At 45.1% G+C, this 24,872-nt stretch overlaps 1 pseudogene; it reads right to left on the bottom strand.

Annotated features, from left to right (window-relative positions):
• Window positions 1–5,122: 5,122 nt before the first annotated feature.
• The window catches only part of LOC100761280, a 35,575-nt pseudogene continuing 15,825 nt past the window's right edge, over window positions 5,123–24,872 (bottom strand).

The following is a 24,872-nucleotide window of genomic DNA, read 5'->3' as shown; positions in this document are numbered from 1 at the left end:
GGCAGCCTCCAAAGCCCTGTCTCGAAAAACAAAAAACAAACAAACAAAAACAAAAGAATCTAAGCCATAGTGGAGAAGGTACCTTAAATGCCCCTCCTATATAATGAGATTGATGACTACCTTAAATGTCATCATAGAGACTTCACCCAGGAGCTTATGGAAGCAGAAGCAGAGATTCACAGCTAAGCACTGAGCTGAACTCCTGGAATCCAGTTGCAAAGAGGGAGGAGTGATGAGCAAAGGTGTCAAGACCATGCTGGGGAAACCCACAGAAACAGCTGACCTGACCTAGTGAGAGCACAGTGACCCCAGTCTGACAGCTGGGGAACCAGCATAGGACCAAAGCAGGCACCCCTGTTCATGGGTGTGAGTTGGAGGTCCTGGACAGTCTATGGGTCTTCTGGCAGTGGAACCAGTATTTATCTGTAGTGCACGAATGGGCTTTGGGAGCCCATTCCCTAAGGAGGGATACTCTCTCAGCCTAGATACTTGGGGGAGGGCCTAGATTTGGCAGACTTTGATGATCCGCCAAGGGAGGCCTCATCCTCTCTAGAGAGTGGATAGGGGGTAGGATGGGGGGAGGGTTGGTGGGAGGAATGGGAGGAGGGAAGGGAGAGGGAAATGGGATTGGTATGTAAAACAAGACTGTTTTTAATTTAAATAAAAACCAATTTAAAAAACTGTGCTGGCTATTTTTATGTCAGTTTAACACAAGGACTCTCAATTGATAACATGCCTCCATAAAATCTGGCTATAAGCCGGGCATTGGTGCACACTTTTAATGCCGGCATTCGGGAGGCAGAAACCGGTGGATCTCTGTGAGTTCGAGGCCAGCCTGGTCTACAGAGCGAGTGCCAGGATAGGCACCAAAGCAATACAGAGAAACCCTGTCTCTCAGGGGGAAAAAAAGATTTGGCTGTAGGCAGGCTTGTAGAGCATTTTCTTAGTGATTTATTGGGAGGGCCTAGCCCATTGTGGGTGGTGCCAACCCTGGGCTTGGTGGTCTGGGTTCTATGACAAAGCAGGCTGAATAAGTCTGCCCTGTCCAGGGGGGTTCTGGTAATTTGCGGGTCTTGAGGGGGATTAAGCCTGAAAATAAATGGGAGAGAAAGAAAGAGCAAGACCAAGCAATGGGTTGTCAAGGTCTGTTTATTGAACTTAAGCAAAGAGTTCTTAAAGACAAAGAAAGAGGAAGTAAGGAAAGAGGAAGTAAGGGATGGGGAGGAATGGGTGTTTAACGTCCTCAGGCCTGGGCAGGTGTCCCAGAGCATGCTTGTGGTTTATCTCAGAACACTAACCTTCGGGGAGGGGGTGGGGTGTTTGACTACGTTGGCGGTTATCAAGCATGGAGGTTGCCAGGCCTCTTGTAAAGGAGACTTTTATATCTAACCAGGGCTGGCTCCTGACATCTCCCCCTTCTATGTATAATAAAATGGAGCATCTGCCTTAGTCTACGTGATGGGCATCCGTAGCCAGGATCCTATGTTTATGATATTATCATTTATATGATAGTGAAGGGTAGAACCTCTGTCTTAGGCTACGTGAGGTGAATCTGCCCCCAGCACTCAGGGGACGTTTCATAAGGCCAGCAGCTCGAGAGTGCTTGGAGTGGGCCCCTGGGGTCACAGCCGCATGCTAATCCTGTCATTGAGGAGCACTACAGCTGGTGAGATGGGTCGGCGTCTGGCCTGCGGCATCACGATAATCCCGTCATTGACGTCATTGACGTCTCCAAGGCCAAGGAAATCCAGAGGTTCGATGTTCAAGGCCTGAAAAATCTAGGCCTTTAGGAGAATTGTTGGGGTTTTCATTATGGTCAGGCAGCTCAGGGTCTCCTACCTCCAGTTGATGATAATGAACCGAAACCGGTTTTCCGAGGAGGTTGTCAATCTGAGACTTAATGAATCTGGTTAATCTTTGAAAAGGCCAAGGCCCAAAGGAAATTAATAAGAGAAACCCAACCATAGGACCAAGTATGGAAGGTAACAGAGTGGAGAGCCATGGAGAGGTGGAAAACCAATTTTTGTACCATGATTCTGCTTGTTCTCTTTGTTTTTTTACGGTTCTCTAGGCTATCCTGAACCTTTTTTAGGCTTTCTTCAACGAGGCCCGGTTTTGCATAAAAGCAAGTTCCTCAGAGAGGGTGGGCTCCCATAGCCAAGGCACAAAGAGCTACTATCAGGGGGGAATAAGAGGGCTGAGGTCCAATGTATGTAGAGGCATTGGCAACATCACCAGCTTGGTTGATGATCATCCTGGTGTAGTTGTAGATCTGATAGGAGCTTGCAGCGGCAACGATAATTGAGAGTGAGAAACACACAAGTAGCCAGAAAGACATCATTCTTTATCTGGAATTAAGCAGAATTAGAAGACTTCTCAGGGGCTTCCCTGGGTGGATTATATAGTTTTAAAAGGCATTCAGGCAACCATCTGGCATTATTGGCCTGAGTATCAAAAATACATGAATGTCCTTTTCCCCAAATGAAGACTGGGTCTGGTCTATTCCATTTATGAGTTAGGGGATCCTTCCATAAGGCCTGAGCATAGTTTTGAGCCGTTGATGGATGCCAGAGGCGATCCGAGGCTGATTTTCCTGTGGCATCATATGTGAGGAAATTTAGCACAAACAATGCATGATTGAGTAGGTTCTTGTGATTGCCTTTAGTGGGGTATAGAATTCCTCCTCCTGAATATAGTTTAAATAGCATGTTTTTAGTGTTTGGTGAGATCTCTCAACGATCCCCTGGCCCTGGTGGTAGAGGAGGCTCGACCAAGAATGAGAAAACAAGTATCTGGGGGTGGTGGGGCAGAAATTCCAGTGGAGAGAATCTGTACACCATCCTTAGGGTTTAATATTGAGTCGGTGTTGGCACACAGGTCCAGTCCTGTGCTTCCGGGGGTGGCTCTGTAGAGCTTGGAGGCACAGGTTGGAAGGATTGTGCCTGCAGGCTTGGCCCGGATGCTGGCAAGAAGGGGATTGGCTGTGGGGCCCAAGGCTGGCCCCTCAAGCTGTTTCCCTGAGGAGGAGGCAGGGGATTCCCTTGAACATCAGTTTTGGATCTACAGTCCCTGAGCCAATGTTTACCCTTTTTGCACCTGGGACAGAGAGTTTTCTGCAAGGGTGAAGGGGCAAAGGTCAATATGCCATTTTGGGATCGAGATGTCAGGATGCCCTCTGAAGGTCTGGGTGTAATATTTTGGGGACATTGTTTAGCAAAATGTCCAGGTTGGTGGCATTTAAAGCAAGCTCTGTTGTTACCTGTTGTTTGTAGAGCTGCACCAATAGCCATAGTGACCCCCTGGGAAATGCTCTGTGAGAGTTTTTGAGAAAAAGAGTCAACATCATTGCAGGCCCGAATAATTTCCTCAAGGGACTTGTTTCTAAAGGTGCCTCTGAGGACATTTCGGCAAACACTCTTGGCGTTCTCAAAAGCTAGTTGTTTAAGGAGTTTATTGTCAGTTTCTTGTGTGCCCAAAACCCATTCTGTGGCCTCTGTAAGTCTCCCTACAAATTCTGTATAAGGTTCATTGGCTCCCTGAATGATCTTAGTAAGGGGTGTAAGCATGGACCCTCGGCCTGAGAGAGCTTGCCAAGCACCAGTAGAAGTCTGAGAGGTTTGTCCTAAGAGACCTATGCGAAGCTTAATCTGGAGAATTTCAGAGACAAATTTTCCTTGACCAGTGAGTTTATCAAGGGTCCATTTTTGAGTGGAGGGCCTTTGTTGATTCCTGGTAGCAAGGTTTTGTCAACGGTCATAGAATTCAGATTTCCAAGTTAAGTATTTCCCGCAGCTAAGGACTGCCTGTGTGACATGGTGCCATTCAGCTGGGGTGAGGCATCCCTCTCCTGAGAGGGCCTCCAGTAAGCCAAGGGTGAAAGATGCAATGGGACCGTAATTTTCGACCGTTGATTTAAGTTCCTTAAGGGCTTTAAATTTTAATTTTTTAAAGATGTTTTCGGTTGTTTCTGTCTGTTTATCTTGGACCTCATTATCTGACTCAGAGTCATTTTTATCCCTCTTATTAATTTCATCTCTGAGTTTTCCTCCTCATCCTCCTGCCTAATTGTATGAGTAGAGGAGGGGTCTTGGTTAGAGGAGGATGGTGTATGCTTGGAGCCCTGGCGGGTTAAGTCAGGAAAGGCCAGCTTAGTGGATTTGGAGATTTTTGGCCTGTTGCCTGGTGGAAGGGAGGGTTTAGGGGCTGTAATGGGCTGAGTGGGGAGTCCGAAGATCGATTGGCCAACAGTGGTCTGGAGGGATGTGAGGTATAGAGACAGCTGTGAAAACTCCTGTTGTAATTGTAAGACCTCTTTAAGTTCTGATATTTGTTGGGTGAGATGTTTTTTAGCTTGAATTAAGGCGTTTGTGGAAGATGGGAGAAGGGGGGCGGAGGGATAAGTCGGAAGCCCTGTAGGGGCCGTAAAGCCCTCGAAAGTAGGCCAGTTGGGGTTGTGAAAAGCAGCCGCCGCTTCTTCTAGGTCCTCCTCGTCTGATGGACTTAGGTGATCAGTTTATGGTTTGGGGTTTGAACGAAAGACAGGGTAACTTTTAAGGTTTTTAGGGGAATGAGGCTCGAGGCCCTGTAAAGAGGGATAGAGATTACGGGGGCTTTTAAGGGAGGTTTGTCTGTAAGATGTGGGGGGTCTGGGTCTCATCAGGGGGCATACAGATGGAAACTGAAGGACAGGGAGAGGATGGAGGTTTGTCTATGGGGCAGTCAGAAGTGGGAGAATGAGCACAGGAGAGGGGCTCAAGAAAGTTTTTAATTGCAGAAGTAAGGTGGGCAGAGCCAGGGGAATTGGTAAGGATATCATTAATAAGATTCCAATAACTAAAAGTCTGTAAGGGAACTGCCTCAGGTCCCTTTTCTTTGAGTAATCTATTAAGATCCTCTCCGACCTTTTTCCAAGTTAGGGGATGAATGTCTGGGCTTTCTAAAATGACCCATGGACATGTTCTTGACAAAAAAACAAAAAATTGAATTAAGTCCTTACATTTTACTCGAACTCCTCTTTCCCAAAAGGAAGTCTTAAAATCCCTAATGAATTTGACCTCCTTAGACAACTTTTGGCCCATTATTATGGAATAGAATGAGGGGGACTTACCAGGGAATCAGTTGCTCATGAGTGGTGATAACGTTCCCAGACCAACGTCCATCGCAATCGGCGAGCAGGACTTCCTTGTTGGCGTGCACTGCCGAAGGTTTCCTTGGGGAGGGTCTCCATTTGGAGAAGAGTCCGTACCTTGGGCCTCACGTTGGGCGCCACCTGCCCCATCCAGCGGGGTTCTGGTAATTTGCGGCTCTCGAGGGGGACTAAGCCTGAAAATAAATGGGCGAGAAAGAAAGAGCGAGACCAAGCATTGGGTTGTCAAAGTCTGTTTATTGAACTTAAGCAAAGAGTTCTTAAAGACAAAGAAAGAGGAAGTAAAGAAAGAGGAAGTAAGGGAGGGGGAGGAATGGGTGTTTAATGTCCTCAGGCCTAGGCAGGTGTCCCAGAACATTCTTGTGGTTTATCTCAGAACACTAACCTTCGGGGAGGGGGTGGGGGTGTTTGACTACGTTGGCGGTTATCCAAGCATGGAGGTTGCCAGGCCTCTTGTAAAGGAGACTTTTATATCTAATCAGGGCTGTCTCCTGACATAAGTCAAAAGAAGCAAACCAGTAAGCAGCATCCCTCCATGGTCTCTGTATCAGCTCCTGCCTCCTGGTTCCTGTGCTGTTTGAGTTCCTGCCCTGACTTTCTTCAATGAGGGACTATGATGTGGAAGTGTAAGCCAAATAAACCCTTTCCTCCCCAGTGTGCTTTGGTCATGGTGTTTCATCACAAAAATAGTTACTGTAGTAGCAGTGGCGAGGATGAATCACACTGTACAAGGAACTCTCACATTGGAGGTTTATTGGGGTGGGAAGGGAGAGGAGCAAAGGCCTGCCTACCTCTTCAGAAGAGCAGCAGGAAAGGGAAGGGGAAATGGGCAGAGTTTGCTTTTAAAGGGGCTTAGCACATGCACACAGAGACTACGCAATGACATAGCACATGCATGCAGACTACGTAGTGACATGGCAGCTGTAGGATCCTGGGCTGGGCAGGTATCTGCCTGAATGCTGAGAACACATGTGTGCAGGGGATGCTCTTCCTGGCTACAGCTGAAGACAACTGGGGGCAGGCTAGCATGATGCTAGCAAGTGCATGTGCATAGGGAGTGGTTGTGGTTGGTGACATATTCTCCTAGGTCCTCAAGGGAGGCCAGCATAATGCCTGGATGCTAACAGTAACCCAGACTAAGATCCTAATCAACAGAATTTTATATCATAGTTTTGTGTTTTTTGTGTGTTTTTGGTTTGCCGTTTGAGACAGAGTCTCTATGTAGCCTAGAGGAGACCAGGCTGACCTCAAACTCACAGAAATTGGCTTACTTCTGCACCCCCAGAAACGGGGTTACAGCAGTGGTTCTCAACTTTCCTAATGCTGAGACCTTTTAATATAGTTCCTGGTGTTGTGGTGACCTCCAGTCAAAAAGTTATTTTCATTGCTATTTCATAAGTATAATTTTGCTACTGTTATGAATCACACTGTAAATACTTTTGGAGACAGAGGCTTGCTGAGGGGTCATGACCCACAGGTTGAGGAACACTGGGATATGTTTGTAGGAGAAACTTCAGCCAGCTTAGCCAAGCCGGAGTCGCCTGTCCCGGGGTGCCCAGGCCAGCCTGCATGCACATGCACATGTAGAGAGGACACTTCCTCGAAGAGCCAAGCCAAGCCTGCCTCAATGCCCAGAGACGCTGGCAGAGAGACACCTGACCCAGAGACACCAATGAGAAAAGGATAACACAGCAGTCAGCTGCCTTACCCAATAAATAGGACCCTAGTAGTGGGTACAAAGGCAGGCATAACTTTCTAAATAAATGAGTCTGCAACCTGCTCTGCCACTCACTGACACCCAGTGCCTGAGTTGTTGGTGCTTTGTCTTCTCACCCTCTCTCCCAAGGGGTGTCCGAGTAAGGTAACCTGCAACATATGTCACCATTTTGCTTTTGTTGATTGGTTTTATTTTGGTGTGTACAAAGGTGCACATAGAGGTCAGAGGACAATGTACAGGCATTGGTTCTCTATTACTATGTGGTTCTCAAGTATGGAACTCAGCTCTTCAGGGTTGACTATCAGGACCTTTTCGCACTAAGCCATCTCACTGACTCTAGCTTTTGTGTGTGTGTGTGTGTGTGTGTGTGTGTGTGTGTGTGTGTGTGTGTGGTCTTTTTGAGACAGGGTTTCTCTTTGGCTTTGGAGGTTGTCTTGGAACTAGCTCTGGTCTTGAACTCACGGAGATCCACCTGCCTCTGCCTCCTGAGTGCTGGGGTTAAAGGTGTGCACCACCACCACCCAGTTTAGAATTTTTTTAAAAAAACAACAATGTTTTTCTTTTGTTTTTAATTAATTAATAACCTGTTTATCTATTTATTTATTGGGTGGGTAGAAAAGAGGATATACCCAAGCAATCATGTGAGTGGAGGCCAGAGGACAGCCTGTGGGAACTGGTTTTCTGCTTCTATCATACGGTCCCAGAGATTGAACTCAAATTGTCAGGCTTGGAGCTAAGTGTTTTTTACTTTCTGGGCCATCTTGCCAGTCCACTGTGGTTGTTTGTTTGTTTGTTTGTTTGTTTTTTCCCCAACAGGGTCTGAAGTAGCCTAGGCTGCCTTGGAACTTACTCTGGAGCTGACGATGACCTTGAACTCCAAATATTCCTGCTTGTACTTCCCAAGTGTCAGGATTTTAGGCCTGTACCAATATACCTGGTCACTCCTGCCTTTCTTACTACATAGAAGTGAGATATGAAAACAAGCTGAGAGAAGAGCCTACAACACAATCTAAGCCCTATTCCATTTTTACTGGCTGATAGCTATCACAAAACCCTGGCTTCAATTTTAAAGTATCAGAAGTTTACCTTGAAGCAACAGATGTCTAACCAACAGAGAGTCATGAGAACAACCACAAGAACTTGAGCTATTTCAAAAAGAAGTAAGGAACTTCTAGTTCAAGAGCCAACCTCAGAGGGCAGGAAATATTTTAAACCTACCCATTGAGATGCAGAGAATCATGTAGAAAAGAGTGGGCAGGATGGGTTAAAAGGTCTGTGTAGCCTGGTGTGGTAGTGTACATCTTAAATCCCATTACTTGGGAAGTGGAGGCAAGAGGATCTCTGTGAATTCCAGGCCAGCCTGATCTATATAGTGAGACCCTCTCTCAAAAAACAAACTGAACCGAACCACAGATTTTGTTGTTAGATCCTTTGCACATGTACTGTTAGTTACTAAACCTTGCTTGCTTTATCTTTCTTGTGTCATGTTAAATTAGTTTGAATTCTTCTTGTCAAGGGCAGAAAAACTTCAAAGCCCTGCAACATTTTCATCTGCCTTTAATGGTTTATGTGCTTATACTCAGCCTGAAACAGATTTGGGTTTGGGAGCTGGTAGCTAAGTGCTTTTCAGTGTCACTCAGAATGTTATGTTGGTGTTGAGCTTTCCTTAAGCATTAAAAAATAAAAAAAAGCAATGTGCCCAAGTGTATATATGTGTGTGAGCCCTTGGAAGTGAGAAGCATTGAATACCCTGGAACTGTTGTGAGCTGTCATGTGGGTGTGGGAAACAATTTGGGAATGAGCCTCTGCAAGAGCAGCCAGTGCTCTAAATCACTGAGTTCTGCTGCCTGGGGGACCAGCATCCAGCAGCAGGGCCCAAAGGGAATCCATGAATACTAAGACTTTTTTATCTGAGGGGGTTAAGGAAAAGACACACACTCTCTTGATGGTCTTCTTTAGGCCTTTTGTTTATTCTTCTTTTATATTCTCTATTCTTATCTCTATCCATAAATGTCCCTTCTGTCTTTCTTGATGTTTTTCTTTCTAATTCTCTCATTCTTGATATTTTTGCTTCTCCTCCCTTCTATTTTTCTCTGATAGCTTATATACCCCAGCAAAAATCTTTCAGGCAATATAAAAATTACAATGTGGTTACATTCTATTTTTTAAATAATGTAATCACAATGAATGCAAGTAAAAAACAGTGTGTTTTCCAAAACCTGTACATGATTAAACATTTTATGTATTACAGGTGCAAGACATGTTATCCTAAGAACCCACACACATTCATACCCAAGCAACTTGTTATAGATTAACAGTTTAGGCAAGCAAGGCATTCTTTTATTGGCAGGCTTCATGGTTACAAAGAAAGAACCAATCACTTTATTGCTTATCTTGAAAGGTAATTTTATAAGGAATCTTAAAGGAATCATAAACCTAGACTTTTATACAGGAAAAACAGTCAGCACTACTTTAAAATCTTTAGGGTGTATACCCACTCATCAACAGGTATTATAAATATATATAACAGGAGATTGAGGGCAAAAATGGGTATAAGGTATAAGAAATTAATCATTATCTTTGGTCATCAACCAATCCTAGGAAGAAAGGCACCCCAGCTAATGATAATTGGGTAGCTTTGTTCTTGTTTCCTGACCTTAAAGATTTCCTCACTTAATGATGTACCTTTCTAAAACTTTAGATTGTCTTCTTGGGTTTTTCACCTCAAGGCTATTGAACAAAAGAAAAAGTCTCATTCCAACCTTAGTTTATTTTAAAAGCTTTGTTTCAGCTATGATACACTCTGAAACCTGTGAGCACATCTCCCAACATTAAGGTGAAAAGAATTTGAGCCACCCTGGCGACTCAGTTGCTTTCCTTAATCATGAACCTGAATAGCCCTCTATGCATCTCCTTTGGTGACACTCATAGGCCCTAGTTGTATGACAATTTCTTGTATTTATTTTTAGTCATCAAACTCTATTTAAACTAACATTATTTTTATCAATTAGACAGTACTGCTTAGGAAGAAATCCTCTTCATTATAATCCACAGGTAAAAATGCCCAGTAGAATGGGATGTTCCATGAGATAAACACACTACATTATAGGCAGTGGGTATCTACCCCGCCCCCCCCCCACCATACCAGATACCAGAGAAAGATGGCAGCAGCAAACATATAAAGGAACAGTGGAAGCAAAAGACATTCTGGAGTCTGTGGTCTGGGGGGCTGGGTGTGGGGCAGGAGAGGGTTTGCCTATCTGAGAATCACCCAACAGGGATTTGCCTCCTGGTAGGCTGACACCTCGAACTTCAATTTTTACCTGTTGCTCCTCTGACATGGCTACCAGCAACTGAGTAATCTCTACAACCCATTAAGTCTTTATTGTAAGCAACTCATATTGATTTGTTTATGAATAAGTGAAATTTTGTGTGTTAAATTCAATTGAAGTGATTAATGAATCCTCCCTTCCTCTTTTTATTTTAGCACACCTGTAATTTCCATTATCAGAATCCTTTAAAGAATATTTGACTATGTTGAAGCCTGTGTTTTTACATTGGACTTGGTCAGTTAGATTATTCCATCCCAGTATCCTCCATCCATTTGGCTAAAGAATATTTACTCTCCTTTTGTCCAAACTATGGGCCCTGGTAGACAAAGTCAATTTTTTGCATGGCAAGACAGTATCTGGTGTTTCCTATGTTAGGGGATCCTTTTGTTTCCCCTGTCAAGATGCATTTATGTTCTGTTTGCATAGGCTGAAACAAAACAACAAAATTGTAGTTATAGGACAATCATCTTGGTGCAAATTTCAACAGCAAGAACACAAAGTTATGTTAGACAGTGAAACCTTAAAAGTTTAATTTTTAATGGTCCTTTTTTATTCACTTTCCATCTCTGGGAATTGGGATCCTCTTGCGTGGGTTCCTCAGGTGTCTTCTTGAAGTGTGAGTGATTAATGCAGGCAGAAATACCATTTCCTTAACAGCAGTCAGGGTCTGGAGAATCACGGTGTAAGGGCCTTTTCATATAGGTTCAACCTGGTCAGTTTTGAAGTGGTGGTTTAATACAACTTCTCCAGGCTGGGATGGTGATCAGGTGAGGGTACCCAACAGGTAAATCAGTCTGGACCTGAGGGATAGTCATATCCAAAGTCAATTGAGTATTTTTAGTTGTAGTCCCCTTTAGAGTTCTATTCATCCTCTCTACTTTTGTTGACTTCTGACAATGATACTTACAAGGAAGTTTCAAATTTATGTTATGAGCCTTAGAGATCACTTGGGATAACTTGGGGGTGAAAGCTAGGCCATTGTCAGATCCCAAAGATTTGGGGAGGCCAAACTTAGGAATAATTTCTGTTATTAATTTCTTAGCTACCAATATGTGTCCAGGGGTTGCTCCAGGAAAGCTGAAGTTGACTCATCTGGGTCCTGTTTCATCTCTGTTATCTTAAGTAGGTTAGTGGGCTTTGGGGCTGCCTGCTTCACCCCTTCTAGCAGAACCTGGTGCTATTCACTGAATGACTTCCTACCTCACTCTGTGTCATAGTCCCATTGGAGTCTCCTTCTTGGTAGAGCATGATCAATTATCTCTGCCCTCTGGTCATCAGTATTGAAGCTATTCTAGGATTGCTTCAGTTGCTTTCATGAGAATTGGTTCCCTTTCTTCAGTAGTGAAGATTTGGGCATTATGCTGCCCTGCCCCTGTCACCTGGCAGAATACACTCAGGCAGTACTCTGGTCAGCCCAGGGTTTCATGAGTACTAGTACTAGTCTGCAAGCAGGTGCAAAGGACCTCTTTAAAAGACAGACCCCTGTCCACTTACGTGCTCTTGCTCTCTTTCTGCTCTTTTTGCTTTCTTGTTCCTTTTACTCCCTCCTCTCTTCCCCTTCACACCCTCTCTCTCTTCATCTGTCTCTCTCTCCATCCCCCTCTCTTGCTCACCCCCATTTAATAAACTCCATGGTTAATGAATCTCTTGGTTCATGTTCCATTGTGATTGCACCATGTAAATTAAACAAAAGAACAACATTTTGGTGCACGTGACTCGGCAGGTTTTCCTGGCATCTGTTCCTGCTTGTGGCAGTCTGAGATATTCTGGGAACCCTGTAACCTTCAACTTGGTCACTTTTCCAACTAAGGATCTCTGGATTCTTCTATCCACCACTGCCATGTCTGGTAGGTTTGCCCCTTCCTTTCTTTTTTTATTTTCTTTTTATTAGAAAGAAAATTATTTTACATGTCAATCCCAGGTCCCTCTCCCCTCCCTCCTCCCCTGGCCCCCAACTAACAACCTACCTATCCCATGGCGGTGGGTGATGCCTTTCATAGGAGGTCTTCAAAGTCTATCATATTCTTTGGGATAGGGCCTAGGCCAACCCCCTTGTGTCTAGGCTCAGGGAGTGTCCCTCCTTGTGGGATGGGCTCCCAAAGTCCATTCCTATGCAAGGGATAAGTACTGATCCACTACCTGAGGCCCCCATAGATTTCCAAGGTCTCCTCACTGACACCCACATTCAGGGGGTCTGGATCAGTCCCATACTGGTTTCCCAGCTATCAGTCTGGGGACCAAGAGCTCTCCCTTGTTCAGGTCAGCTGTTTTTGTGGGTTTCACCAATCTGGTATGGCTGCCCCTTCCTTTCTACCTCTGCCCATGCAACCAGGAATTAGGACTTGTACTTGTATGGAGACTGTGGTCTCTTGCCTTTTTGGACCGGCCAAAAATCCCAGAACTGGATGATCATGTATCTGTTGGGCTCTGGGAGCCCTGACCCCTGATTTGTGCTCAATGGACCTCAAAATCAGTCGGTGCCTTTTGCATCTGATCCTCCCTTAGTCTCTGGGATGCTGGAGATTATAGGCTTTGGATCTCTCTACCTCTCTCAAGGAAGCTGGGCCCCCTATATCAAATCATGTGCCTGCTTATTGGCACCCTTCATTCTACCAGTGATCCACAGTTGGGAGTCTGTCCTCTGCTCTTTTTCACTTGTCTGTTTCCCTCCTCTTCTTAGCATGCTAATGTTGTGTCCAAATTCTGAACCCCCAAATCACCAAGAGGCCCATATCTATGCAAAAACAACGAGTCTTTTATTGAAGTTGTTTAATGAGCTTGGGCCTTTCATCCATCCACCACAGCTGGGGAAAGACCCGGAGAAACCATGAGACAGAGATCTTATAGGGCAGCGTAAGGGGTTATTAGGAGTATGCACAGTCTCAGGATTGGTGTGCTTTCAGGTTTGGACGACCTGCCCTGTGTTGATTGGTCAACTGGTTGTTATGGCCCATAGGCCTTCCCAGGGCAGTTGCTATGCTCTTCGCGTCACTGCTGTGCACTTGTCTGTAAAGCACACCCAGAGCCATAAAGCATAGCCCTGCTAACTAACTTCTGATTGGTTCCTTGCCACGAGGCAGGCATCTGACCTCCTACTGAGCAGGACAGGCCCAGCAAGGACAGGGGAGCACATGTTAACCTGTCATAGCTGCAAAAACAGGGGGCTGGTCCCTTCACTAAAACTCTCTTGCCTGCCACAATGGCATCCTGCCACTTCCCATCATGGCTAAGACTGCTAAGGGCAGGAACCTCCTTCCACCTGGAAATGTCCTGTTTCATAGACCTCTTATGCTCCTGTTCAAAATGTCTCTCACTCTCCTGTTTGTCCTATCTCGGCTGACCTAGTGTGTTTCTTTTCTATACAGATGCCAGCGGCTCACAGTGGCCTGGCCTGAGGCAGCATTTGCTCAGGACACTCTGAGAGTTTAACTTTTGTCAGATGGGAACATGTTTATAGAAGCAGCCATCTTGATTACGTGGCCTAGCTGTAGGCCTGCCCACTCCATGGGTTACTCCTTTCCCTCAGCCTAGGCAGAGGGACAGTCTAGCCAGCTTCTGCCAACAAACCCTGCTGACAGACATAATTCATTTGCCTTTTATTTTTGTCTCTAATTTCTTCTTTCACTGGCTCTGTTGCGCATGGCTTGTTTGTGGAATGGCGTGCCTTTCCAGGGCTTGGTAGGGACACATTTCACACAAAAACCTTGCCTGTTCCATCTGTGGCGGATCTTCTTTCTTGTCACTGGAAGTTTTAAGTCTACTCTGTACCTTTAAGTGTTCTGCCTGTTTGCTGCAACATGAGAATCAGAGATCATACTCTGGTTCTTCTTACTTTTACCCAGTCCTGTTAAATACATCTATGTGTATGCATACATGTAGCTACTGTTCAAAAATGTAAGCTAACTCTATATGCAACTTAAATTCAACTGTTCTAAGTCCTGTTGGGCCCAAAGTGGGGTTCAACTTTGGGAGACACACCCCACAAAGTCACTCACAGGATGCAAGTTCGATGCAAAAGCAAAAGGATTTTATTCCAATGCATTGGCGTCTTTCTCTGAGATTGACCCCGAGTTTCCAAAGCAAGCAGTTTTTATATCTTTTTGGTCACTAGGCAGGAGTACAACAACATATTTATTGGCTATAACATACAAGAGTCATTTACTGATTGGTTGGGAATTGAACTTACAATTTTGCCTACGAGGGGTTTGGAATGTTATTTTGGATTTTACATTTGCAAGACCATGGGACAGCTAGTGTTTTTTTTCCGGGAACAGAGTGGCTTATACTTATTCTCAAAACATGGGTAGTAATGACTCTCTGGAGCAGGGTAACCCATAACAATTTTTAGAAACCAGACAGTTGTTGAGGATAATAACATTCTGTCCCGCGCGATAGTCTTGCCGGCAAGAACCACACAGGACATTCGGATCCTTCTGCAGTAAAGCTTTAATGCGTCTTGAGAGGAGAGCATAAGCTTACCAGAGCGGAGACCCCGAGCCAAGAATCCCGTCCCCTAATAAAGGCTGGCAACCGCCGCCTCGGACGTGTCACCCCATGATTGGCTGCAGCTCATCGGGCCATATGACGCCACGGAATAGGCAGAGACCAAGGAATAGAAAGTTACCCAGCGCCTGTGCAATAACTTGTTTACATTCGGTGCCTGCCGGATGCAGGCGCCATCTTGTAATGGAGAATACAGGGACGGCTCCCTACAACATTCCTTGGAAACTAGTAATAATAACTGCCCGGACCTGCGGGGTTCTGGTAATTCATGGGTCCGAGGGGGACAAAGCCTGAAAATAAATGGGCAAGAAAGAGAATCGAGACCAAGCAGTGTCCTTGTCAAGGTCTAATTTTATTGATTATAAACAAGGGGTTTTTAAAGAGAAAGGAGGAAGTAAAGAAAGAGGAAGTGGGGGAGGAATGGGTGTTAATTGCTCTCAGGCCAGGGCAGGTGTCCCAGAACCTAAGAGGGGAGGTACTTGACTAATTGGTGGTTAGCTGAGCATGGAGGTCGTCAGGCCTCTTGTAAAGGAGACTTTTATATCTGACCAGGGCTGGCTCCTGACAAATAACAATTTCCAGAGACTGGTCATCATGACTGACCATTTCATGTGTTCTTTTTCCCCAGAGCTGTGTGTATGTGGCCAGGGTGATTTTCAAATACATGTTGGTAGATATCAGGTTGGGTTTGAGTTGGGGTCTTTCAGTCTCAAATATTTCTAAATTGTTGTGTATCTTTAAATGATGGTAAACATTTAAGGTTATAAAGGTCTATTTTAAATTAACAAAATATTTATACCACCCAGTCCTTCCTGTAAACAGTTTACGAAGGTTAAGCTTCTATTACAAAAGGGGACTTTTCTCTACTTCTTTGTCTTTTAGAAGTGTAAATCTAACCCACTAAGTTAAAACCAGTTACAGTCAGGCTACAGGGCTCTAAGTAAAACATCCTTCCACAGCCTCTCAGCTTCATTCCAGTTCTCCAGGCAGATCCTACCCTAATGTCATTGTAGCCATACTAATCTGTAGCCATACAAATTAATTACAAGGATAAAGTCTTACCTAGCCATCTATGTGCTTAAGGCAAGTAACTAAAGACAAATTTTGTCTGCTGAGATATACTAAACAGACAAACAGCCCTGAAATGCTCAGAGATCTAGAGAATATGGCATTTAAAATGTTTTATTTAAAAGCTTTTTATAACAGAGAGACAGGCCAACTGCTGGCATCAGCCCATTTCCTCCAAACACTGGACACTGAAGAAACTCCACCCACAAAAGTGGTAACGTTAGCCACCGAGCAATCTTGCCTTTCACCTCAATTGCTGCAAAGGATTCTTTGGACTGTGGCCAAGAGGACAGTGTAAATTACTTTCTCCAGTTGCTTGGGCCAATGGTAGGCAAGTCTTCCTACAGCTCCTAATCCACAGGTCTCATGCTATCAGCAGAAGGCAGGTGTCCTTAAAGCCTCTGCCCTCAACAACTATAGAGGACCTTGGAGGTGGCTGTCCATGTGGCCAGATAGCCAGTCTCGCTCATTCTGTAATAATTAATTCAGGTAAAATTTCACCCTTCTCAAGAACTCTGATGCAGTTTGACGGCTGCTGGTTTCAGTATAACTTCTTATCATTTCTTTGTTTTAAAAAAAAAGTTTTAAGGTATAACAAGCTTACTTAAGGTGTACAAATGCAAGTTATCAGATTCCTTTCTCATTTATGCTATTGTTCATAGTCTTAACGTTAGTCAATTGTTAGACCCCCGGAAAAACTCAGATATCTGGGGTCCCAGGCCACGACCGAGGTCACCCCAATCACCAGGCAGATTCGAGAGCTTGATGCAAACTGCATGAGGCTTTATTGGTTTTTAATGAGCTAACCCCATGTTAGCTCGGGTCTTTCACCCACCCACCGTGGTGGATGACTAGCAAAGACCCCTTGAACCAGCTGCCGAGCAATCTTACAGGGCAGTGTAAGGGGAAGTGTCTACAGGTATGCACAGACTCAGGATTGGTGTGCCTCCAGGCTTAGAGGGCTTGCCCTGTGTTGATTGGTCAATTGGTTGTTATGGCCCATAGGCCCTCCCAGGGTGGTTGCTGTGCTCTGCATGTCATTGCTGTGCGCTTATCCGTAAAGCACACCCAGAGTCGAAAAGTGAAAGACCCCCGAAGAGGTACTTTCGTAGAAGGAGACCCACACCCAGGAATCAGCGAAACCACGAACTTGGATGCAAAACCGCAAGAGGCTTTATTGGAGATACGGGTACCCGGGCGACTTAGCTTCTGTGAGGCCAAGCGCGCCGAGCCAAGGGAAAGGGGTCCTTATATAGGGAAAAAGGCGCAAGTTAGAAGCAGGGATTCTATTGGATAATTCTAATGAGGCATTGTACAGAGCTATTCCCATTGGTCAATGTAAATGAGGCGCTATACAGGGTTATTCAAATGAGGCGCAGTACAGAGTTATTCAAATGAGGTGAAACACAGAGTCTTTCAAATGAGGCGAAATACAGAATCATTTCTATTGGATGGTTCAAATGAGACACAGAGCCATTCCAGATCAGCATATTCTCAAGGTCTGGTGTCTGGTACAACAGACTCAATTCCCCCCCCCTCCGCGTCCAGATGGCTGACCTTGGGGGCGGAGACCTTGGGACGGAGTGTTTCTCATCGGGCGGGGGCTCAGGGGCAGGGCTCCAGGCCGGCCCACCTGGTGCTCGTTCTCGGGCCGGGCGTGCGGCGGGTGGCGGGGGAAGGCCGCCGGGGGTGGGGATCAGGGAAGCCGCCGACAGGAGGAAGAGGAGACAAACGAGAAAGAAAGGGCTAAGGGGCAGGGGTCTTTCATTAGCATATCACCACCAGCTAACTTCTGATTGGTTCCTTGTCACGAGGCAGGCACCTAACCTCTAGTGACTAAGGCAAGGTCATAGCGAGCACGTGTTACTATCATGGCTGCCGAAAAGGGGGGCTGGTCCCTTCAAATAAAGTTCTGATAAGCTACTAATCCATCTCTGACAGAATACTAAACACCATATTATGCCATCATAACTGTATCTACAAGCTCAAGATTAAGGTGCTTTTCATTGTTCTAAAGATATCTGTCAGTTTTAAAAGTGTTAATGTTTTAGCCAAATCATTTCTGACATGAGTATACTGCTAATATGTCTAAAATTTATGTTTTCACAAACTCAAAGGATTCTTGTAAGTTCTAGGGAGCTGAATTGGACCCACCCAAACAGGTCAGATTCACTCCAGATATTATTCAACCTTTCCCTGGTCCTGGGACTCCCTTCCCTCATCTTGGGACCCCCTGGGGAACTCCTCCCTAATCTTACAATCCTCCCTTCAAGTACTGGATCTAAGAATTTTTTTCTCTAAACTTAACCTTGTCCTCCCTTGTGGCGCCCACCCCACGAGCAAGTCCAAGGTATTGGGGTAAAGCTTGAAGATTTAGTTAAAAGCAGAGATGTCTGGTTGTTTGTGCTAGGAGAATGTGTGTGGACCTCTGTCTCTTTTGCAGGGAGGGAGCATCCTTATATACAGACTTACAACATAGTGGAAAAACCTCAGGTGTAAGAGCTTGTGTTTTTTATGCCAGTGGGGTATGGCTAGGGCTGTAATCCAGGACTAGAAAACAGGATGCTTTCTTGGGTCACCCAAAGATGGTCAACTCCCCCCAGATCAGCAGGAAGTAGTCTTGAGAACTCGGTGTCCTTATCCCTAATCTGCCATGCTGGACTCTTCACCTTTTTAATAATAAGTAAAGGTGGGAATGTAAGAATTCAGGCTAATTATGCTGGCCTGTGTCCCGCGCTAACCGACTCGCCAGCAAAAATGATGCGGCACACTCCTCAGGATCCTTCTGCAGTAAAGCTTTAATGCGTCTTGAGAGGGAGAGCATAAGCTTACAGAGTGGAGACTCTGAACTCCCAAAAACCCATCCCTTATATAGGCTGGCAACCGCCGCCTCGGAAGTGTTACTCTCTGACTGGCTGTATGTAAGAAAAGAAAAGGCAACAAAAAAGGAAAAAGGACCTCCCCGGGTGTCTAATGACAAGGGAGTGTATGCAAGAAACAAAACGGCAATAAAAAATGAAAAAGGACCTCCCAGTGTGTCTAATGACAAGGGAGTGTATTTGTCAGATCCTGTACATGAGCTTGAAGCCTTAAATCTTGATAGCTCTGATGACTCTGAAAGCTCAGGAGATGAAGTCTTAGAAGCTGAGCTAGGTGAGGAAGCTGCTAAATATGAGAAAGAAAGATACCATCTGGATGACCATATACAAAGTAGCAAAAAACCTCGAAGACGGCAGCTTCAAACAGCCCTCTCACAGGTTGCTCCTTCGGCGCCCCCTCCCTATGAGACACGCCTGAAGTCTTATTCCTTTCTTCCAGAAAAGGTAAAAAGAAAGCTGTGCCTCGCTTTTCCTGTCTTTGAGGGCAGAAAAAAAAAACAAAAAAACAAACATACTTTAGATGTGGAACAATTGGACATATTATGGCAGATGGCCCAACTAGGCTGTGAGCAGAAGCTCCCTGGCCTATGTGTTACAATATGAGAATTTCACCAAAGCAGCTAATCTTTCTAAAAGCCTTTCCCAGTTTATGTTGCAGAATTGGACCTTTGAATTTGAGCAGACGCTGCGTGAATTGAGAGCCGCTATCGTTCAGATCAATTCCACACGTGCCTGGATCTGTCACTGACGGAGGGACTGTCGTCATGGGTCACCTCAGCTGTTTCCTACTTCAAAGAATGGGTGGGGGTGGGAATGTTTGGCACAGCAGTTTGCTTCGGATTGGTGTTGCTTCTCTGGCTGGTCTGTAGGCTCAGGGCTCAAACTAAGAGGGACAAGGTGGTTATCGCCCAAGCGCTTGTAGCCTTGGAACAAGGGGCTTCCACTGACATTTGGTTAGCAATGCTTAAGCAATAGGCCACCGGCCAGACAGCTCTTGGACACCCGGAGCCTAGGCTCATTGCACAGAGTAGGGTGTCTGGCTTGAGCAGCCCATGAGGGATGTCGAGCAAAGCATCGCACAGAGAGTTGCCTAATATGCAGGCTTCTCTGGGAGGCATGTTGTCCTGCATAAGGGTTGCCTGCCCCAGTTTCCCTTTCCCAGAAAAACGGCGGAGGACAGGTCGAGAGCACTTCGGGTCAAGCTAACAGCCTAGTGGTGACTCTCGTACACAGTCTTATTGTATGATTTGGGAGGTACAACCTCTGTCTCTATCCCTCAATGTATGGGTGACCTACTTGCTTGTAAAAATATGAAGCCTTATCATTAATTAATAAAAAAAGGGGGATATGTAACGGCTCCTTACAGGCCTGCCCCTGTCACCTGGCAGAATGCACTCAGGCAGTAGCCTGGTCAATCCAGGGTTCCATGAGTACTAGTCTGCAAGCAGGTACAAAGGACCCCTTTAAAAGACAGACCCCGGCCCACTTACATGCTTCTGCTCTTTCCAGCTCTCCTCTCTTTCTGCTCTTTCCTCTCCTTTTGCCCCCTCCTCTCTCGTCTTTTGTCCCCCTCTTTCTCTCTATCTTCACTCCCTTCTTGCTCCCCCCTTTAATAAACTTCATGGTTAATGAATCTCTTGGTTCATGTTCCATCTTGATCACACAATGTAATTTAAACAAAAGAACAACAAAGAGGGTACAGAGAATCTGCTGACTGTCGTCTCATGTAGGGAAATGATTTTAAAGACAGTATTAGAGAAACTAAGTACTTGGGGCTAGTGCTGAAAGGTGAGTTCTGGTTCTTCCAGTTATAGAGATCTCTGGCAGAGAAAGGGAGATTCCACATCCTAGGTAGGAATCCCACAAAACAGAACCAGACTGTAACTCACCAGGAGGCCTCCATTGATGCTTGCTGCATTTCTCAGCATGAAAGTTTACCCTATATTACTAGAACTGAAGGCATTCTTGCAGCCTTGGAACATCTTAAGGCATGTGCCTCCTGAGGTAGCTCTCCTAGCCTTTTGGAGTTCCAGGGTGAAGGTCCAGGTTTAGAATTTTGGTGGGTGGTTTGAATCTCACTGGGGCTCTCCAGAAAATGCTAATTCCAAAGGCAAGAATAAGACCACCGTCACAATTTGAGTCAAATTTGAGGTAAGCTTGATTTTTTTTATTGGGGTACATGCAAGATCTGGCTAACTATTGCCTCCTAAGCTGGGTTAAAGAGAGCAGCCTAGAATCCATGTCTTGGGCCCTTTTTAAGGAGTAAAATCATGAGTAGTTTATAGATGGGAGACAATAGGACAATAAGGAAATACAAAAAAAATCTTTAAAAAAATCATATGATCACCATGCAATTTGGGAGCGTCTAGGGAGGGTAAGACTATCCTCAAAAGCAAGTCAAGGTCATCGGTTGGGTAAAGTCAGGTTCCGGGAAACAGAGAGCAACTCAACTCTTACAATAATAGAAATTTATTTTTAACAATGCAGCATAATGTCTCCTGCTTTCAAAATGGAGTTAGGCAGATTCTTCACAGTGATGACAACTTCAGCTGAGCCTCCGGTAGAAGCTCAGCTGTTTCCCCTAGAGCTCCTGTTGGAAGCAATGTTGGTTCTCCCATAGAGGGATCTGTCTACAAAGGGAATTATCTCACAGCTGCAGATTTCTGAGAATCTGCCAAGTACCAATCAGCAGTACCATGGGCCGCCAGAGCAGTATGTGATATTTAAGTGCTTTGGGACTCTGTTGATAATTGGCCTCCTGTCACAACTCAGGGAAGAAAACAGCCTTAGGTCATCTGAGGCCCAATCCAAAGGGTACATACTGTCTTCGTGTGCCTCAAAAGTGGCAATAATATTGTCCCGCAAGGGTTCCTTACACTTCTCAGCACAGTGCTGGTGTGTGTGTGTGTGTGTGTGTGTGTGTGTGTGTGTGTGTGTGATGACATCATCATTATACACCAGAGGAAATAGACACCTTGTTAAACAGGAAGACACTGCTGACCCTGCTGTCAGTGAGGACCAGCTAGCTAGTCATGAGAGGGATTGTAGCAGATGCTCCATACCCAGTAAGAGTGATCTTATAAGGTCTTCATGGGCTAAGTGGCATTCCATGTGTCCCAGAACTTTACTTTGTAGTCACTTCTGCAGCTGGTGAGATAATACTGTTTGTTGGCATTGAAGTCAAGGTCAACACACAAGCTGCCCATAGATGTTCTCTAAGCAGTATATCTGGTTCATATTCCATGTGTCCCAGCCTTTCAGGGTAGTGTCACTTGCTGTGGCCACCTGGCACAGTAGTCATATGGGCTCCAATGCACTGCAGTGAGTGAACCTCAGCTGTCTCCTTCCTTCCAACACTGATAAGTTGGCCAGCACTTCCTGGCTTGAACTTGCTTGGAAGGATTTGGCTGTCTGCCAGGGAATTGACTTTCTTCCCATCACCCATCAGCTGCCACATAAAGCAGGCCACATTGCAGTGGGCCACTGTTGCCAATGTGACAGAACAGTTCCAAGGTCTGCACAGTGCTTGCAGGGTCATTGGGAGACTCCCTGGATGCTTGGTTCCAATTCATTGGACATCCTACAAATGGTTGCACACACCTGGACTCCATTGTCTGATGTTTCATTGACCAGCATACCTTTATCTGTTGGGCTGTCACTAATGTGTCATATCTCACATACTTGATGGAGGAGAACATTTTCATTTATAATGTTCCTCCTCTGAACCCCAGACAGAGTTTCTCTGTGTAACAGTTCTAGCTGTCCTGGAACTTGCATTGTAGACCAGGCTGGCCTCAAACTCACAAAGATCCACCAGGGGATTAAAGGTATGCATCACCACTGCCTGGTTTATGTTATTTTTTCATCAAAATCTATGATGTGGTGATACAGCCATATCTTATAGGAATGGCAAAAATCATAAAGCCAGCACAGCTGAGTGACAAAGACCCAGAAAAGCTGAGCCACACGATCGCTGCTGTGACTGTCTTTCACTTTTCATTTTGTTCTCTGCAGGTTGCATACTGGAGGGGCTTTTTATATTTGTTCATTATGCTTTTAATTTTCTCAGGAAAGTCCTAAGCACACAACCCCTATCACTTTTAGGGAGATATTCTTATCTACTTGAAGATCTTCCTTATGCCTTGAAGGTTGTGATGCACATAAAGAAGCCAGAGATCAGTCAGCCAGTGATGTCGCATGCCTTTAATCCTAGCACTCTGGAGGCAGAGACAGACAAATCTTGAGGCCAGCCTAGTCTACAGAGTGAATTCCTGGACAGCCAGAGATACACAGAGATACCTTGTCTCAAACTCCCCACAAAACATCCAAAGATCTCTTTATTAGTCTCTGAGATACTCTTAAAATATCTGCTACAACACTTACTCAGGAACAAGATAATCAAAGCAAAGTGAACTTAAAAAGGTCAACAGGATTCACTAGGCTAGAGGAGATGGCTACAGATCAGATTACAAGTCTTTTCCTACTATACACTCAGGCAATTATGTGGCATATACAGCAACAAAGATAGATGAGATGAAGTTACCTGTGTCCTACACAGGGCCTTATATTGACAGGCAAGGAATGGTATGGAAAGACAATAAAAGAATGAAGTGTTGCCAGGTAGTGGTGGCAACCCAACACTGTTTAGGCAGAGACAGGCAGATCTCTGAGTTCAAGGCTAGTCTAGTCTACTGAATGAGTTCCAGGACAGCCTCCAAAGCTACAGAGAAACCCTGTCTCAAAAAGCAAAGCAAACCAACCAAATAAACAAGCTGAAGGGACCAGACAACTTACCCATCCCCCTGCTTTAACAGCCATGACAGGCTGCAGAAAAGACCCAGCAACATGTAGGCCTCTGATTCAGCACATGTTGCTAAATTTCCACCCTTCTGACCTTGTTGGAACTGCCCTAGTCACTAGGAGGTCAGATACCCTCCATGTGGCAAGAAACCAATCAGAAGTTAGCTGGCAGGCTCTGGACATGCTTTACAGTAAAAGTGGAATAACAGTGATGTGCATAGCAACCACCCTGGGAGGGCCTATAGGCCATAACAACCAGTTAACCAATCAACATAGGAGAAGTCCCCCAAACCCAGAAGTGCACCAGTCTTGAGACTGTTGTGTACCCCTAGACACTCCCCTTGTTCTCCCCAATAATTTCCCTGCCTTTGGCCCCTTTGGGTCCTTCTCACACCAACTGCTGTGTTGGACAGATGAGAGAACCAAGTTAAGACAGTTAACTGGTTAAATAATAAAAGATCTTTTGCTTTTGCATCAGAATGGATCTCTTGGTGATTTGGGGGCTCAGAATTTGAACACAACAAAACAAAGAATGAGGTGTCAGGACCTCCCTTTCTTCGAAAAGTTAGTTTCTTAACTCCTGCAGAGCCAACGTGGTGTCATATGACCAAGCAACAAAAGAATGCCAGGATTAGACATGTAAATAAATTCTATAAAGATATAAAATATAGTTGTTACTGAATAGTAACTGCAGCAGCTTTGGCCTGAGAATTTTTCTTGGGACTATTGACACTCTAATCATTAATAGTTAATAATACATTGCTCAGGACATGGAAATCTACTTGGGCTGGCTTGGAGATTTTCTTTCTGTCTAGTGTCCTTGAATCCTCAAGAGTTGCCAGCCTGGGAATAGGCTGTCATATGCCTCTAGAGTCTTAAAAGTTTAGTTATGGGGTTGATGAGTAAAAAAACGATTGTAAAAGATAACACTGTTTTGCCACAGTTTATCAATGATGACTGAGAGATATGTAAGAGGAAGTCAAACACATGTCCAAAATCAGAATCGATACCATCTATATTTTAGAACAACATGAATACATCCCTTCTTAATGAATTATGTATAAATAAAGAAGCAACCAGGCGTTGGTGGTGCACGCCTTTAATCTCAGCACTGGGGAGGCAGAGGCAGGCAGATTTCTGTGAGTTTGAGGCCAGCCTGGTCTCCGGAGCGAGCACCAGGATAGTCTCCAAAGCTACACAGAGAAACCCTGTCTCAAAAACCAACCCCCCCCCCTTGGTCCACGTAAAGTTAGCCATACTCAAGTCTCAATAGTGTTGGGGACAGAAGTAAATCTTTGCCAGGTCCTTAAAATGAGAGTTTTTTCTCTCTGTGGAAGAGGGACATGGAAAAGACTGACCTTATTTTGTCTAGGCAAAGGTGGTGCAATCAATTCTCCAGTGTTCTGTAGCCTGTCCACACTCTGAGC

The sequence above is a fragment of the Cricetulus griseus genome, chromosome 8, assembly GCF_003668045.3.
Source record: "Cricetulus griseus strain 17A/GY chromosome 8, alternate assembly CriGri-PICRH-1.0, whole genome shotgun sequence".
Taxonomy (NCBI): Eukaryota; Metazoa; Chordata; class Mammalia; order Rodentia; family Cricetidae; genus Cricetulus; species Cricetulus griseus.
This window is presented reverse-complemented; position numbering and strand designations above follow the sequence as displayed.